Source organism: Elgaria multicarinata, chromosome 6, assembly GCF_023053635.1.
Source record: "Elgaria multicarinata webbii isolate HBS135686 ecotype San Diego chromosome 6, rElgMul1.1.pri, whole genome shotgun sequence".
Taxonomy (NCBI): domain Eukaryota; kingdom Metazoa; phylum Chordata; class Lepidosauria; order Squamata; family Anguidae; genus Elgaria; species Elgaria multicarinata.
The window spans coordinates 22,095,977-22,111,694 of NC_086176.1; positions in this window are offsets into that span (position 1 = coordinate 22,095,977).

Below are 15,718 nucleotides of genomic sequence, written 5' to 3' on the forward strand. Positions count from 1 at the left end.
GTCAATGCTCTAGCCGTACCTCCTTCCAACCTTTTTGGGCATAAGAATAAAGCATGCCTCCAACATTAATTCAGAGCAAGAACAGACCGCAGCAGAAGTATTTTAAAAATAAGCACCCAAAAAAGATTGGAATACACAGAGAGAGAGAGGTATAATAAAGGCCCACAAAAGCCTAGTACTCCGTTAAGATGAGCAACGGCCAGCGAAGCAGTTTGCTCATGGGAATCGCCCGCTGTAGGATGATCAAGAGGGGAGGCGAAGCATGCCTTTACCATCAGCGGAGGTCGTTGAGTCAGCACGGTGCCATTACCCAGCAGCTCGGTGGCACAGGTGCTGGCTCAGGTGCCTTTCTGCTGCTGTGTCTTCCAGCAGTTGTGAGGAAGGAAGAGTTCCCCCCTCCCCTCTCAATTGCCCTTTCATTTTGGAGCAGGGAGAGCCCCAGCAGTTAACCATTTCCTACCATTGTGCACAGTGGTGCAACTGATAAAGGTGGCAGGTGCTGAATGGGATGGTGAGAAGCAGTGGCAGCCCCCCCCATTAATCCTGAGCCCTCCAACCATTTCTCTCTTTTGGACAACAGCCTGTCCTGCACCCCTAAACAATTCTGCTGCCTTCAGGTTCGATGAAAGATGCTGTCCTATTGTCAGTATTAAAGTGGGCTTTAGCTGACAGGTCCACTCGACTTCTCTACCTGGGATGGAAGAAGGCACCATTTTGTATTTTTGCCTGAGGCAGTAACTATTGCTTTTGTATGTTTTCAGGCTTAACCTCATCTTCAGAGAGAATAAACCTGAAGCCACCTCAACAAATGTTATTCTCTACAATATAATGAGGACTTTTGTAAACCGCCCAGAGAGCTTCGGCTATGGGGCGGTATATAAATGTAAATAATAATAATAATAACAATAACAATCACAGTCAGAAGGACTCTATAATATATACCCTGTTCCCAATATTTTCTTCTTCTCTAAATAGTAGCACCTGTCACAAATTCAGAGTCTAACAGCGAAAGCAATTTGAGGCTCTCAGAGCGTATGGAGACATAAAATAGCAATGCTAATCAATCCATCCAAAGCACATTCCCCAGTGCAGGGTGGCCATATTCCAAAAATGACAGAGCTTTGGGGTGATCTACATTCATTGAAAAATCTACTTTACAAAACTGAGCAGATTTGCCACTGTTATTCAGCTACACTGGAACTGGGAGCAAATTTAGTGGTTCCTGTTTGGGCAAAACGTCAAAGGAAACTTAAAGAGTTTCTTTAAAGCTAGCAACATTTCTCAGGGGATTAGCGGTTGGAATCTGTGGCGGCAAAACCAACCAAGAGCCGTATGGCACCTTAAAGACTTAACACATTTATTGTGACATAAGCTTTGTCATATTTCGCAGGGTTATTTTTGCACATACCTAGCTGGAGGCAGAACAAAATTCAGCAGGTGCCAATTTTTTTCCAGTCATTGCAATAAAGCAAAAGGAAAAGCTACACCTGGAAGGCTTGCTTCTTTTTCAGAAGACTTAAAGAGACAGAAGCCCATCTTGAATGGAATATGGTCACCTTAATCCAAACATAGCCCTTACAGAAGATTGAAACAAATTTTTACCTTTGCACTGTCTTGAAAATTTCCCCCCCAAAACCTGCTGAGGCAACTCAAGGAATCTTCGCAAGGTAAAGGTTTCACAGCAATGATTTGTGAACCTTCCTCTCTCCCTCTAGAATATAAACGTTATTGAAATGTCTGGCTAACCAATCAATACTGAGCAAGAGGGCCGGGGGAATTACAGACTTCTCCCTCGACCCCTCCCACCCTTTCGTTGCACACAAAACTCAAAAGTCGTAATATCTCATTATTTATAATTGCATCCTCAACTCTGTATTTATAGAAACCATTTTCTGGCCTATAGAAAATGAGCACAAATACAAAATGTGCAACAAAACAAGACGGAGATAAAGTCTATTTGTGACACTAGGCGTCACCATGGTCACCTTTTCCTCCTGACAGAAGTCTTCTGCCTTCAATACTTCCACAATAGGCAGCAATTAAACAGGTGCAGTTTCCCACCTCCTAGGATCTCTGGAATCACTGCCTTGTTGAATGTCTGCCAGCCCTGCAACTGCTCAAGGCACAAAGGAAAAATGCAATGACCCTACTTGGAGGAAATGCGGTCTTAAATATATAGACTCATGTTCTGCATAGAGGGAGAAATGTGTAGGTGGCTATAGATCATTCAATGTTTTCTTCCTCTAGTTAGACCCAATCCAGGACCATCATAAGTGATATTCTCATTCCAGGTTCTCACAACAGCTAATACTGGATAATAATTACAGGTGGACATCTGGGATCCTTTCTTTCTTTCTTTTTTTCAACAACAACAAAAAAGAACTTAATACATAAACATAAAATTATCCTTTCTAAACACACACAATCTCAGTTTGATTCTTTTCTTCTCCAGATCCCTTTTAAGGACTGAGCTGGTTTACACATGCATGTATCTTGCTTCAATCCCAGGCCAGTTCATATGGTAGGTGCCTCCCTAGGAATGTCCTAGCTGCCAACAGTATTGTGGCCCAGTAAGAATCATGTGAAGATGCCAATGGTATGAAAGGGCTCCGGCCTCCTCCTGGAGGAGGGCCAGTTTATAGCATCATTGCCTTTATGTTATTCCTGCTGAAGTGCAAACCTAGCAACAGACCTACATGATAGCATGTTGGCAGTCAGATGTATGATCTCTTGAATGTCCCATTGAAAAGCATTGTGCTTGTCTGGAAGTGTAATAAAATTAAGATACAGTAGAAGAAAGCCTCCTAAGGCATATAACTCCCATGCTAATCTAAGGCTAGATCTACACCATTGCTTTATAGCTGTATTGAAGTGCACTGATAGCTGTTGGAGCACATGACACATTCCTTATATCGCATCCATAGTTTCATTTTCTGCTTTTTATTCCACATTACCCAAAATACCATAACATTTGTCATTGTGTGCTATGAGGTATAAATGTGCAAGAGGGATATAGCGTTACCATTATGGGATCATAATGATTTGACACAAGGTGTAGATCTGGCATTGTTTTAGGCTTCATGGGAGGTATTGAAGCTACAGAGTTTCATGAGCATACCATTTCTTTAACGGTGGTGACAAACCCTTGAAGTGGACAGCAAAGCAAATGGAAGGACCAACAATAGTTGATTGCTTAGTATAGCCAAGGTATTGTTTACCTAGACATTGATACATCTGGTAATATATCTGAAAAACTGACACCAATTGCCCAATGGGAGGAAAGAAGAGACCATGGCCAGCACACCAAGGCTTACTGGGCATGGCTGTTTTATACATATTACTCCAATGCTGCATCAAATGCACTGATTGGCAGTCAGTTTTTGGGCCTGATTCAAAAAGTGTTGGTGTTGACCTTTAAAGCTCTAAATAGCTTAGGATGAGTCTACCTGAAGAATGCCTTCTCCCATGTGGGCCTTCCTGATTGCCAAGGTCACCAGTACATCTAGGGGTGACCATATTACACCAGCTTTAAAATCACAGCCAATGAGTTTCTGGGTGAAGTATATAGTGTTAGTTATCATCTTTAAAGCCCTACATGGTTTGGGTTCAGGCTACCTGTGGGATCGCCTTCTCCCCTGCAATCCACCCCGCACACTCAGGTCCTCTGGGAAGAATTGACTTCAGTCAGCCAAAAACTAGGCTGACAACCATTACCCAGAGGACCTTCTCTTCTGCTGCTCCCAGACTGTGGAATGGCCTGCCGGGAGAGATACACCAACTTAATAGTCTTTCTGAATTTAAGAAGGCCATAAAGAATTATCTCTTCCTGCAGGCCTATCCAGTTGGATTTTAAGATGTCTGGCTGTTATTTTAATAATGTATTCGTTTTATATGTTTTAATCAGTTTTATGTATTTTATAATATTTTTGTATTCTATGTTGTTCCCTGCCTTCATCCAGAGGGAGAGGCGGGTAAGAAATAAAATTATTATCATCATCATTGGAGACTGTTCTCTGGGTGCTACCACCAACAATGGTGCAACAGGTGGCTATCAGGGAAAGAGCCTTCTCTGAAGTACCCCTCCAAGACTACAAATGCCCTTCCCAGGGAAACCCACCTTTCATCTTCACTCTATTTGTTCAGATGCCAGCAGGCTTCCAGCAGGCTTCCTGTGGGTCTGGTTGTTTCTTTGATGATACCAGACTCTTGAGCTATATGTTTATGTGAGAGTTTTGCTGCATACAAGTATGAAATGATACATTTGATTTGTGTTGTAATGTTTTTCAAGAAATACTCATGCTTAGAATAGAGTCGTTGAAATCATTCAGATGGGCAGAGCAATCCTATGGTCCATGGGAGAATATCCATACAATATTGCGGATTCTGAACCCCACCCACATCCCTGAGGCCCTAATCACTACTATGACCTGAGGAAGGGTAATCTGAGATCAGGCCAGGAAGGGCACAAAGGGGGCAGAACAGTGGGGAGAGCAGAGGTGAAGCAGGAACTGCCAACCTTTCTCAACACCATACCTGCCCATTGCTGAGAAGTCAGCTAGACTGGCTCAGAGGACCAGGTAGCTGAAATTTGGTTTTCCCCACCCCTGGAAGAACGGGAGGTAAAATTGAGTCAATCCTCCTTTTCCCCACCCTGACTGATCCTCAACAGAGCAATCTGCAGGACTGCAGTCTTAATTTAGGGACAACTGATGTCATTCACGGAATCACTTCTTAGTTACAAGAAGCCAAATTCTGGCTGGAGATCAGGAAAAACTTCCTCACTGTTAAAGCAGTATGACAATAGAACCAATTACCTCTCCCACACTAGAGGCATTCAAGAGGCAGCTGGACAGCCTTCTGTCAAGTATGCTTTAAGGTGGATTCCTGCAATGAGCAGGGGGTTGGACTTGTAGGTCCCTTCCAACTCTACTATTCCATGGTTCTATGATTCTAAGAGAGCTAGTGATGGGGGAGGGGTTTTCCGTTGGTTCTGAAGGTCAGGGCAAAATGACAGAAACTAAAAACCAAGAAAAGGTGACTGGACAGTTGTAGGAGCTTGTTGGGCAGACATCTGATGAGAGTGGGCAGGGCAGGAGGAGTAATAGCATGTGGCTCAGCCATCTGTATTCAAGAGGCAGCTGGACAAGGTGGATTCCTGCATTGAGCAGGGGGTTGGACTTGATGGCCTTATAGGGCCCTTCCAACTCTACTATTCTGTGACTATTTTATTCTAGTCTAAGTCTAGATCTAATCCATTGTGTTTGATTGGGTGTGGTGTTCAACCTGTGATGGTTTCTTCACACTTGCAAATCACCACTTGATGCTACTGTGAACATGTATTAAATATCACTGTGAACTGCCCCGTTATTTGGCCGTTTATCCCCCATCCCAAAGTCTGAAAGGTCCTATGCATTATGTAAGTTTATTTAAACCACCCAGAAACCCGCAGATCTAATGTCTAGAAATACAGTTGGCACCCAGATAAAAATCCCTTGAATACCAAGCTACTATTTTACCTTCTTCCACAGTGAAAGTAGGATTATCACATGGCCATTTTTTAAAAAATCACAGAGATGCTTTTAAAGCTAAGATTTATGATAGGCAATGGGAGATTTGAAATCCTCTGTATATTAAAATGGATCGGTATATGCAGATGTGTACTGGCCAAATAATTTCTTCTCAGGCAGAGGTAGTAACCAAAAACGAAAGAGGGCTATTAAATGTCTGGAAAATAAAACTGGAAAATATGCTTCACACCCACTGTAAACATTGACCACCAAATAAGCCATTAATAGCTCGATATTCCTTTCAAACACACCCTTGTGTTTAAATGAAATTACAACAATAAAGCTGTCTTTGTTTCTTGCTCTGTAACCTTTTTTCTTTCATTGCATTCCCAGCCCCCCCCCCCCAAAAAAAATTAGCAGTCGGGCATTTGACTTTCATGGTGATGTGATTTGCTTTGCTTTCATACATTAAATTAAAAGCTCAAAGAAAAACTACTTTGTCACATAGCCAGATTTGTGGGGAGATTTTGAAAACCCCTAAAGAATTTGAAAAATCAATCCTAGAGAATGTCAGTGGAAATTGTATTATTGAAGTACTGAAAGATCTGTTCAAACAAGGCAGTAATTCATGGCTAGTTCAACTTTGCCTCTATCATCTTCTGCTTTTCTTCAGGCTGGGCAGGGGGAGCCTGCAGAATATTTTCCTAGGGTTTGATGCATCTATGATGAAAGGAGGACAGATACAAAACAAACAACTTTAGCAAGGAATTAGTAATCAGACATGAAGGGTCAGCATTGGAATACAGAGGCCTTATTTAGATATGTTAAATTCTGTTCATGTTTAAAGCAAAGCTCTCCACAAGCACTTCAATGGGACATGATTTACTACCCAAAGAACAGATAACGATTAGATGGCACACGTCTGCAACACCTCCTGGATTTCTAGGAAAATGGCAGAAAATGCTAACAAGTCTGTGCATATGTGAATGTACAGGAATTGCAGGGCAGCCTCTACCATTACGCAGAGTGAGGCAGCGACTTCAGGTGGCAGATTCTGGGAGATGGCAGCAGTATGTTGGAGGAGAGAACAGTGGACCACGCGGTCTGCCCGCCACCCCCTAATCTAGCCTGCTGTCTTCAGTTGCAGTGAAAGATGCTGCTGCATTGCCAAGGTCAAAGAAAGATTCAATTGGCTATCCAATCAGATTTTATGTATGGAATGGGTGGTGCTCTGCTTCAGGCAGCAAAATGTCTTGAGTGAGCACTGAGGCCTTGTACTAGGTTCTGCAACCCACTGACTCTGAAGTCTGTTCTGTGGACAATTCCAGGGAGGAAAAATGCTATGCCCACAGAGAAGCACTTGTGTAACCTCAGCGGGGAGCAGTTATGATGGGGGAAAGAACATGCATTACACCTGATTTGGATAAACCGAGGACACAGCAAGACCTGGAATTCCAGAGAGGACTGGGTTCCTGACAACCTGTGCACTTTATTTGGCCCAACCTGACAACTTAAGAAGATGGGTGAAGGCTACAGTCGCAGTTCTATACCCTAAAGTAGGCTAGCCCATGCTTGTACATCTGAGGTTCCTTACGGGTTCCTCTTCCTGTGTGAGGGAGGGGGAACCCACTTCCTCTCAGCTAAGGATGCTGCCTGATGCCCTAATAGCTAGGAAGGCCTAGTTACAGGTTACTTCAAAGTTGTGGCAGAGAGGTAAATACAGCCCCTCAGGGTCAATATGGCCACTATATACAGAAGCATTCCCCAATCTGATTGACCATGCAAGCTGGAATTATGGGAGTTGCAGTCCAATGCACCTGGAGGGTACCAGGTTAGGGAAGGCTGATGTACACTAAATGAGGTACACTAAATTCCCCTGTGAGGAAAGTTTAGCACGAAAGTGAATCAGCTTCTAAAATTCGGCTCAAAAATATTGCTAAATGTTCATCTGATAGTTTCTGAATACTCAAATATTTCCTAGGTATTCACTAACTTTTCAATGTCTCTGTCATTCAACAACAACTGATTTCAATATTTGATCATTGCCAAATAGTGTTTAGTATTTGACAGTATCAATCACAAATATGCAAGGGTGTTTCAGGTTTCACCAGTGACAGCTTCTTACGATGTTTCACATATGCTGCCCACTACATTGTAAGCAGGAAGTCTAAAACCCTCATGCTTTGAAGAAGATTGGCACACTGAAAATGCCAACTTGGATTTTGAATTCAGTCTTTAAAAAAAATAATCTTTTTATTATACAACAAAATATATGCGTACAGCTGAAATATAAAATACATACTATTCAACATATGTGTTACAAACTGAATAAATAAAATAACATATAGGAACATATAAAAAATATTATGCCAATGATTAATAACCAAACTCCCTTTTTCTGTGAATCTATTTGGTGCACACACACCCCTTTTTAACAACATTTATAATATATCAGTTTAATTAGGCTTGCTGTAGTCCAAACCTGCTTGTACCATCTTAAAACAGAGCAGGGTGAGACAACTTAGATGCAATTACTGGTCTCGCCACTGGTAATAAGCATGTAGATAATTTAAATTCTTCCAAGTTAACTATTTAAATATAACCTACTAGTGTAGCCTTTGGTAACAAAACTATTTCATACCCTGTTATACCTTTTATAATTCCTACAACTTTCTTCCAGAATGCATGAAATTTAGAGCATGACCAAAAGACATGTAACCAATCCATACTTAAGGCTTAACACCTCCAACATCTATCTTCCTGAAGGTTATAAATCCTCTTTAGAAATGGTAATAAAATGTTCTTTGGTGGACTTGGATGGTGTGGTGTAGTGGCTAAGGTGTTAGACTGGGAGTCTGGAGATCCGGGTTCTAGTCCCCACTCGGCCATGGAAGCTCACTGGGTGCCTTTGGGCCAGTCACAGACTCTCAGCCCATCCGACCTCACAGGGTTGTTGTTGTGAGGATAAAATGGAGCAGAGGAGGAGGATTATGTATGCCACCTTGGGTTCCTTGGAGGGAAAAAAGGCAGTATATAAATGCAATAAAATAAATAAATAAACAAACAAATAAACCTTGTATCAACTAGTAGATGATGATCATGAGTTTTTGTCATTCTTGGCTTTGTGTGCGAAATACGACTTGCCTGCTATGACTGAATGGCTACACTTGCCACTGCAACATTTGTTAGAATCTAGGTTTGGCCCTGCTGCTATTACAGCTTCAGAGTCTCCTTCACTATTGGAAGCACTCATTCAAGCTGATCAGTCATATCGACCCATGATCCATGTTTATAAATACTTATTATTGGTGAATAAATATGATATACATGTCTTAAGCTGGAACAGAATAGGGAACTCCATTGCAAATCTTGGAGAATTTTGCCACTTTTGTAAGATAATTGAGTTTCAGTTCACTTAGTGTTTCAGAAGTGCAAAATTAGGTACATTTGAATTCAAATGCAAATGGAATGAATTTCTACCCATCCCTAACTAGTCTTAAGGCAAAAGCTAGGTTGCCGGGGGGAGGGGGGCGGACTGGGTGAATGTTGATACATTTGTTCTCTACTGATCTCACTCAAACTCAGGTATATACAGAGACCTATCCTCCTGAACCATCCTTTGATGAAGTCACAGGTAGTGAGATAAATAGGGTGCGGGCCACACACTGACCTCTGTTAGTACAGGCAAAAGAAAGAAACCAGTCAGCCTCAGCAATAGTAATAAAAGAGGATGGATATAGACCAAGACAGACTTTGAGTCATTGGTTGTCTGACATGTAGGCTGCTTCCTATTCTGGCTGTTGGAGATGGCAAAACTGCTGAAAGCAAATGTTTCTGGGCAGGATAGAATGTCTGCTTATTTTGATTTCTTGGCAACTGCTAGAAGGTGGCATCATATATAGCAACTGAAGTAGTGTCTCAGATTAGAATGATGAGGTAAGACTCATCTTTTGTGTTACTTTGTCAAACAAACTGTAATTAAAATGGGAGCAGACAGAGCAGGAGGTGAAATTGCTGGTAATGGATGGTGCCTACCTTGCTGATACAAACAAGGATGAGCTGTGGTGGTTAGAAAAATATCAGTTTGTCTATAACGTGACAAGTCAGGCAAAGTTCTACCTAGTCAATGGGAGGGTCTAAATGCTCTGTGGTGTTTGCGGCTGTCTGGCTTCATGTGCAAAATTCCTAAAAATAAGTGGAAATGGTGGACATGAAACCATCATACATACCAGTAATTAAGGAAGATCTTCAAACTAACTGGTGACGAGCAAGGCCCACCTCACCTCCAGCTCCATGGCTTCAACTGCCAGCATCTCCGTCCTGGTAATGACTCCTGCCTGAAACCCTGAAGAATCACTGCCCTTTGGTGGTAGACAATAGTGAGCTAGATGGCACCATGGTCTGCTTTGGCATAAGGAAGTTCCTTTGTTTTGTGTTTAGGGATGGGGGAGGAATTAATTCAGTTTGCATTTTAATGAGAATTTACCTTACTTTGGACTTCCAAATCGTTCTGCAAATCAAAACTATGCAAACTGCAATTCACACTTGCATCTGAGTTTTCCCATCAAAAATGCAGCCAAAATGCATTACCTTAGGGAACTTTACAAAACTTACATAGTTTTGTAAATTTTAAAAAGTATATATTAGGCAAGACTGCATATATTAGAAATGTGTACAAAAATTCTTGTGAATTTTCATGAAAACTTTTTTTAAAAAACCTCTAAGTTTATGATGAACTGGACTTAAGTCTGGAGAAATTCTTGAAGTTTGAAAAGAACTGAATTTGAGATTGGAGAAATGAGAAACTGAGGCTAGATCTACACTACTGCTTTATAGCAGTATTGAAATGTACTGATAACTGTTGGGGCACATTACACATTTCAGATACTGCTTTCATAGTGTTCCTTCCTGCTTTTTATTCCACATTCGTAATGATTCAACACAAGGTGTAGATTAGGGTGACCATATGACAAGGAGGACAGGGCTCCTGAATCTTTCCCAGTTGCATAGAAAAGGGAATTTCAGCAGGTGTCATTGGTATGCCAGTGAGAGCCAGTGTGGTGTAGTGGCTAAAGTGTTGGACTGGGGGTCAGAAGATCCAGGTTCTAGTTCCCACTCGGCCATGGAAACCCACTGGGTGACTTTGGGCCAGTCACACACTCTTAGCCCAGCCTACCTCACAGTGTTGTTATTGTGAGGATAAAATGGAGAGGAGGAGGAGGAAGATTACGTATGACACCTTGGGTTCCTTGTAGGAAAAAAGGCAGTATATAAATGCAAAAATAAATAAATAAATAAATAAATAAATAAATAAATAAATAAAAGTATGCATGCAGCACCTGGTAGAATTCCCTTTTTATCACAACAGTTAAAGTTGCACGAGACCTGCCCTCTTTAGCTAGAGTGACCAGATATAAAAGAGGACAGGGCTCCAGGATCTCTTCTCAATCATCCCAGAGTGCAGGACAGGATAATGGGCTCAAGTTACAGGAAGCCAGATTCTGGCTGGACATCAGAAAAAACTTCCTGACTGTTAGAGCAGTACGACAATGGAACCAATTACCTAGGTAGGTTGTGGGCTCTCCCACACTAGAGGCATTCAAGAGGCAGCTGGAGAACCATCTGTCAGGTATGCTTTAGGGTGGATTCCTGCATTGAGCAGGGGGTTGGACTTGATGGCCTTATAGGCCCCTTCCAACTCTACTATCTATGATTCTATGATCTGTTGTGCTGAAGAGGGAATTTCACCAGGTGCTGCATGCATACCAATGACACCTGCTGAAATTCCCTTTTCTGTGCAACTGTGAAAGATACAGGAGCCCTCTCCTCCTTTCCATATGGTCACCCTAGGCCTGAGAGGAAACTGAAATTGACATATTTGTCCATCCATGTCATAGGCATTGATTTTTGATGCAGAATCAAGGTCCGGTCTTCCTTCTTTGAGTGGCAAGCAGTCTGAATAGCAACTACCGCTCAATGGAAAGTTTCCCTTGCACTACTTTCTCTGCCAGTGCAAGTCCCAGAGGAACAGTTTCCTCTTGGCTTTGAAATCAAAATACATTTCTCCACTATAGTAGTTCTTTTGCACACTCCCCTCATAGCTCTGCAATACAAGCACAGTGCGGTAGCCAACTTCTGAGGAAGAGCAATTTGTTTAAAAAATGAGTGAATATCACATGAGATCGGTAGGCTCTTTGATCTTTGTAATCAGTATTGATTAGCCAGGGGAAATGTTTGAGCAAATATTAATTAAAAAGGCAAGATTCTAAAGACAGGAAGCTGCCATTAGCAAGCTAGAGCATTAGTAATCACCCAGGAGATGTCTCATGGGTACCCAGTGCATGTAAATGGCTCTCAAAGAGGCCGAGGGGGGTGTTTGAGCAAATTGGAAAACATATTTAGCATTACAAAGTACTCCGAATCACTTGCATCCCAGTCCCAGGAACCACTTTAAAGGCACACAGTTCATAAATCACAATAATATGCAGGTATTTCATCAACACAAGCAGGAGGTTCAGGAAGGAGAAATGAAAATGAAATAAAACAAAGTCATCAGCCCAGAATGGGGGAGAGAAGGCAATGTGCTCATGGAAGAAAAGAAGGAAAGTGGAGGAGTGAAGTATTGTGGAAATACAGGCAGACTTTTATGTCTCTGGGGTTGCTTGAGAGACTGGATCAAACAGCAAGAGTGCAGGATGGGTCTGAGCTTCACGCTGCAGAGGCCACTCGCATATATGATGGGACAGGTGAATCAAAAGGAATGCAAAAGCTGGGGGGGGGATTTTCCACATATGGAGGGTCTTGATGTCAGTGGGGTGGTGGATCTGCTCTGGGTTTCAGTCAGAACCAGTCAGGAGCTATCCACAGTGTGGATGCATTGTAGTGGGCAGTGAATCCACATCAGGGGTCAGGGCAGATGGCTGAGCCACATGCTATTGCTCCTCCTCCTCTGCCCGCTTTCATCAGATGTCTGCCCAACAAGCTCCTACAATTGTCCAGTCACCTTTTCTTGGTTAATAGTTTCTGTAATTTTGCCCTGACCTTCAGAACCAACGGAAAACCCTTCTCCTATCACTAGCTCTCTTAGAATCATAGAATCATAGAATACTAGAGTTGGAAGGGGCCTACAAGGCCATAGAGTCCAACCCCCTGCTCATTGCAGGAATCCACCTTAAAGCATACCTGACAGATGGTTGTCCAGCTGCCTCTTGAATGTCTCTAGTGTGGGAGAGCCCACGACCTCCCTAGGTAACTTCCATTGTCATACTGCTCTAACAGTCAGGAAAATTTTCCTGATGTCCAGCCGGAATCTGGCTTACTGTAACATGAGCCCATTATTCTGTGTCCTGTACAGATCCTGGCCCTCCTCTGTGTAACAACCAAGAGATGACATCTCCCTCGCTCCCACATAGCTGATTGCTGCATTTAGGACACAATCTTTTATCTTTTGACCTGAGAACTGAGAATAGCCCCTGCATCTTTCAAACACAAGGGGCTTGTCAAGCTCCTCTATGGCTTTATTCTACATAGGGGCATGTGACTGGGATGGGTGCAAGTTGTGGGTAGAAACTGGAGGGTAAGTTTCAAAGTCCTTTGACAAGTTAGTTCCCCTAAAGCCATGAAAGAGCATGGTGAAGATAGTGGGGCATCCATTGTCTCTTGCAAAAATCCTGCACAACTCATGGCAGGCCCACCAAATAAATTTAGATGCCCCATGAGACCCTTCTAGCAAACACCTTGGCTGACCATATGATGAGGTAGGCTCTTGTCTGCAAAAGCTCATGCAGTGGCTAGGCTTAAATGTAGGCTTTTCAACAACAGGGAGTGTTGAACCTCTTTCATCCTGAGGCTATTTCCATTTTGGAGAAGCTCATTCCAGTGGTGGGTGGGACCCAAATACCAAAAATGCCAACATATTTTAGTTTAAAGCACTTCCTGTGAATAAATAAACCTTAGGAGTGAAACCATCCAATAGCACATGGTCAAGAGAAAGGGGTGGGGCCACTGGAAGGGCGTGTGACATTCTGGAGATCCTCAGAGGACCCGATTGGGACCCTGGGCAGGTTAGATTTGACTCTTGGGCTTGAGATTGTCCACACCATGCCAACATGGCTAGTCTATCCTTCTGGAGTAAATTCATGGTAGATGTTATCTGGAGGAACAAATATGCTGTTGTGAGTGAGACTGAGAATAGCTCTTGTGAATGCCAGTGGTACTGTTAGGATTCTGGAACTATACAGGGTGTGGGATTTAGATAGTCATCTGTACTTCAAAATGTGATAAACTGCCCCTGCTCAGCTTGAACTTACAGGTCTGTATGGGTGCTTGTCAAAAAACTTTGAATCAAGCCCTATCTCATGCCTGTGCAATTTATGCTTCCTAAGCCAAACGTTATTTATGTCTTTATTATTACATTTATATCCTGCTTTTTCCTCCAGGAAGCCCAAGGCAGCATATATGATCCTCCTCCTTTGCATTTGAAGGATGAGAAAGGCATTTTCTGTTGGGTTGCTTTGATGTGGCTAAATGCTTCTCTTCCATGGGACTGGACCAAGGATTATCCGAAGATGGACATTTGTCAAGTATTCAGTAGAATGACAAATACATAGTAATATTTGCTCCAGTTCTTTTGGGAAATGGACTTTGCCTACCTAGCTGCTATTCAGCATCAGCTAATTAGCATCTTGCTGTGTATTTACACACATACATATTCAGTAACTAATTACAATGTGCTATTTCTCCCCATTTGGTATAGCCATATTTCATGCCTCATTGCATTTCTAGGGGGTGCATAAGCATATGACTGAACTCTGCAAAACCCCTTCCCCACTTGTGTGCTTGTCATACACTAACTTGTTACCCACCTTTCAGGGCTGATGTTGAAGCGATCAGATAGAATCATAGAATAGCAGAGTTGGAAGGGGCCTATAAGGCCATTGAGTCCAACCCCTTGCTCAATGCAGGAATCCACCCTAAAGCATCCCTGACAGATGGCTGTCCAGCTGCCTCTTGAATGCCTCTAGTGTGGGAGAGCCCACAACCTCCCTAGGTAACTGATTCCATTGCCATACTGCTCTAACAGCCAGGAAGATAGAAGTAAGGAAACCAATGATAGGAGGCAGCCAAGCAGTCAAGACAATTATGGATGTAGAAAATACACAATTTTCAATATACACATAGAACAATAATTTATTGTTACATTAAAAGAAGTGCTTGATGATCAGAAGCAACTTGGGCCAAATGCGTTTCGACACTCGGTCTTCCTCAGTGGCCAGTCCACTAAAAATGTGTATAGATAACAATTATAGGTACCTCAGCCGAAGTAAAAGGAATTCTGATTATTGCTTTTACAATAATAAGAAGGCAAATTGACCTAATGTACACTCAAGAATTTCATTAGAAATGTGGCCTGACTTTAAAGTTCCCCAAATAGGGGTAAAAATGTCACTCCCTTCAACGAAAAATATAATGCATTATGTAGGAGTATACTAAGAGTACTTACAGCATTTGAGATAAGCCTCGCGTAAACAGGTTGATAGTGTCTTAGACTAACAGTTTAGAGCAAGGCTTTTATTCATTTGCAAATGCTCCTACTTAATTTTGGTAAATATTTTGCTGCATTCCTGCTGTTTGTTTTAAAATAACAAGCTGTGTGAAAACGTTTTATCTTTTAATTTATTCCAGGATGCACTATATTTTTCGTTGAAGGGAGTGACGTTTTTACCCCTATTTGGCCACTGAGGAAGACTGAGTGTCGAAACGCATTTGGCCCAAGTTGCTTCTGATCATCAAGCACTTCTTTTAATGTAACATTTTTGGGAATCTGTATTTTAAGTGCTTAGTGTTTATTGTTCTATGTGTATATTAAAATTTGTGTATTTTCTACATCCTTAACTTTTCTGCTAGCCACTGTACTATTCCGGTTAAGGTTAACACCAGTTGTTTCTGTCTGTCAAGATAATTATGCCATTTGCCCAATAGATGTGCTGGCTCTTGCTTTTAGATTATCATAAAGCCATTGCTGAAATGTTGGGAAGCTTAACTTTTCCTCTTTTATCAGAAAAGACTTTGAATTAGCAGTCATAGTAGAATGTCTCTAACACGTAATCTTCAATATCATGAGAAAAATTGTCAAAATAGCAAGATAAATTTAAAATAATATTTATTATCATGAAGCATGATCTGAAAAACATTTTTTTTATCTGTACCAC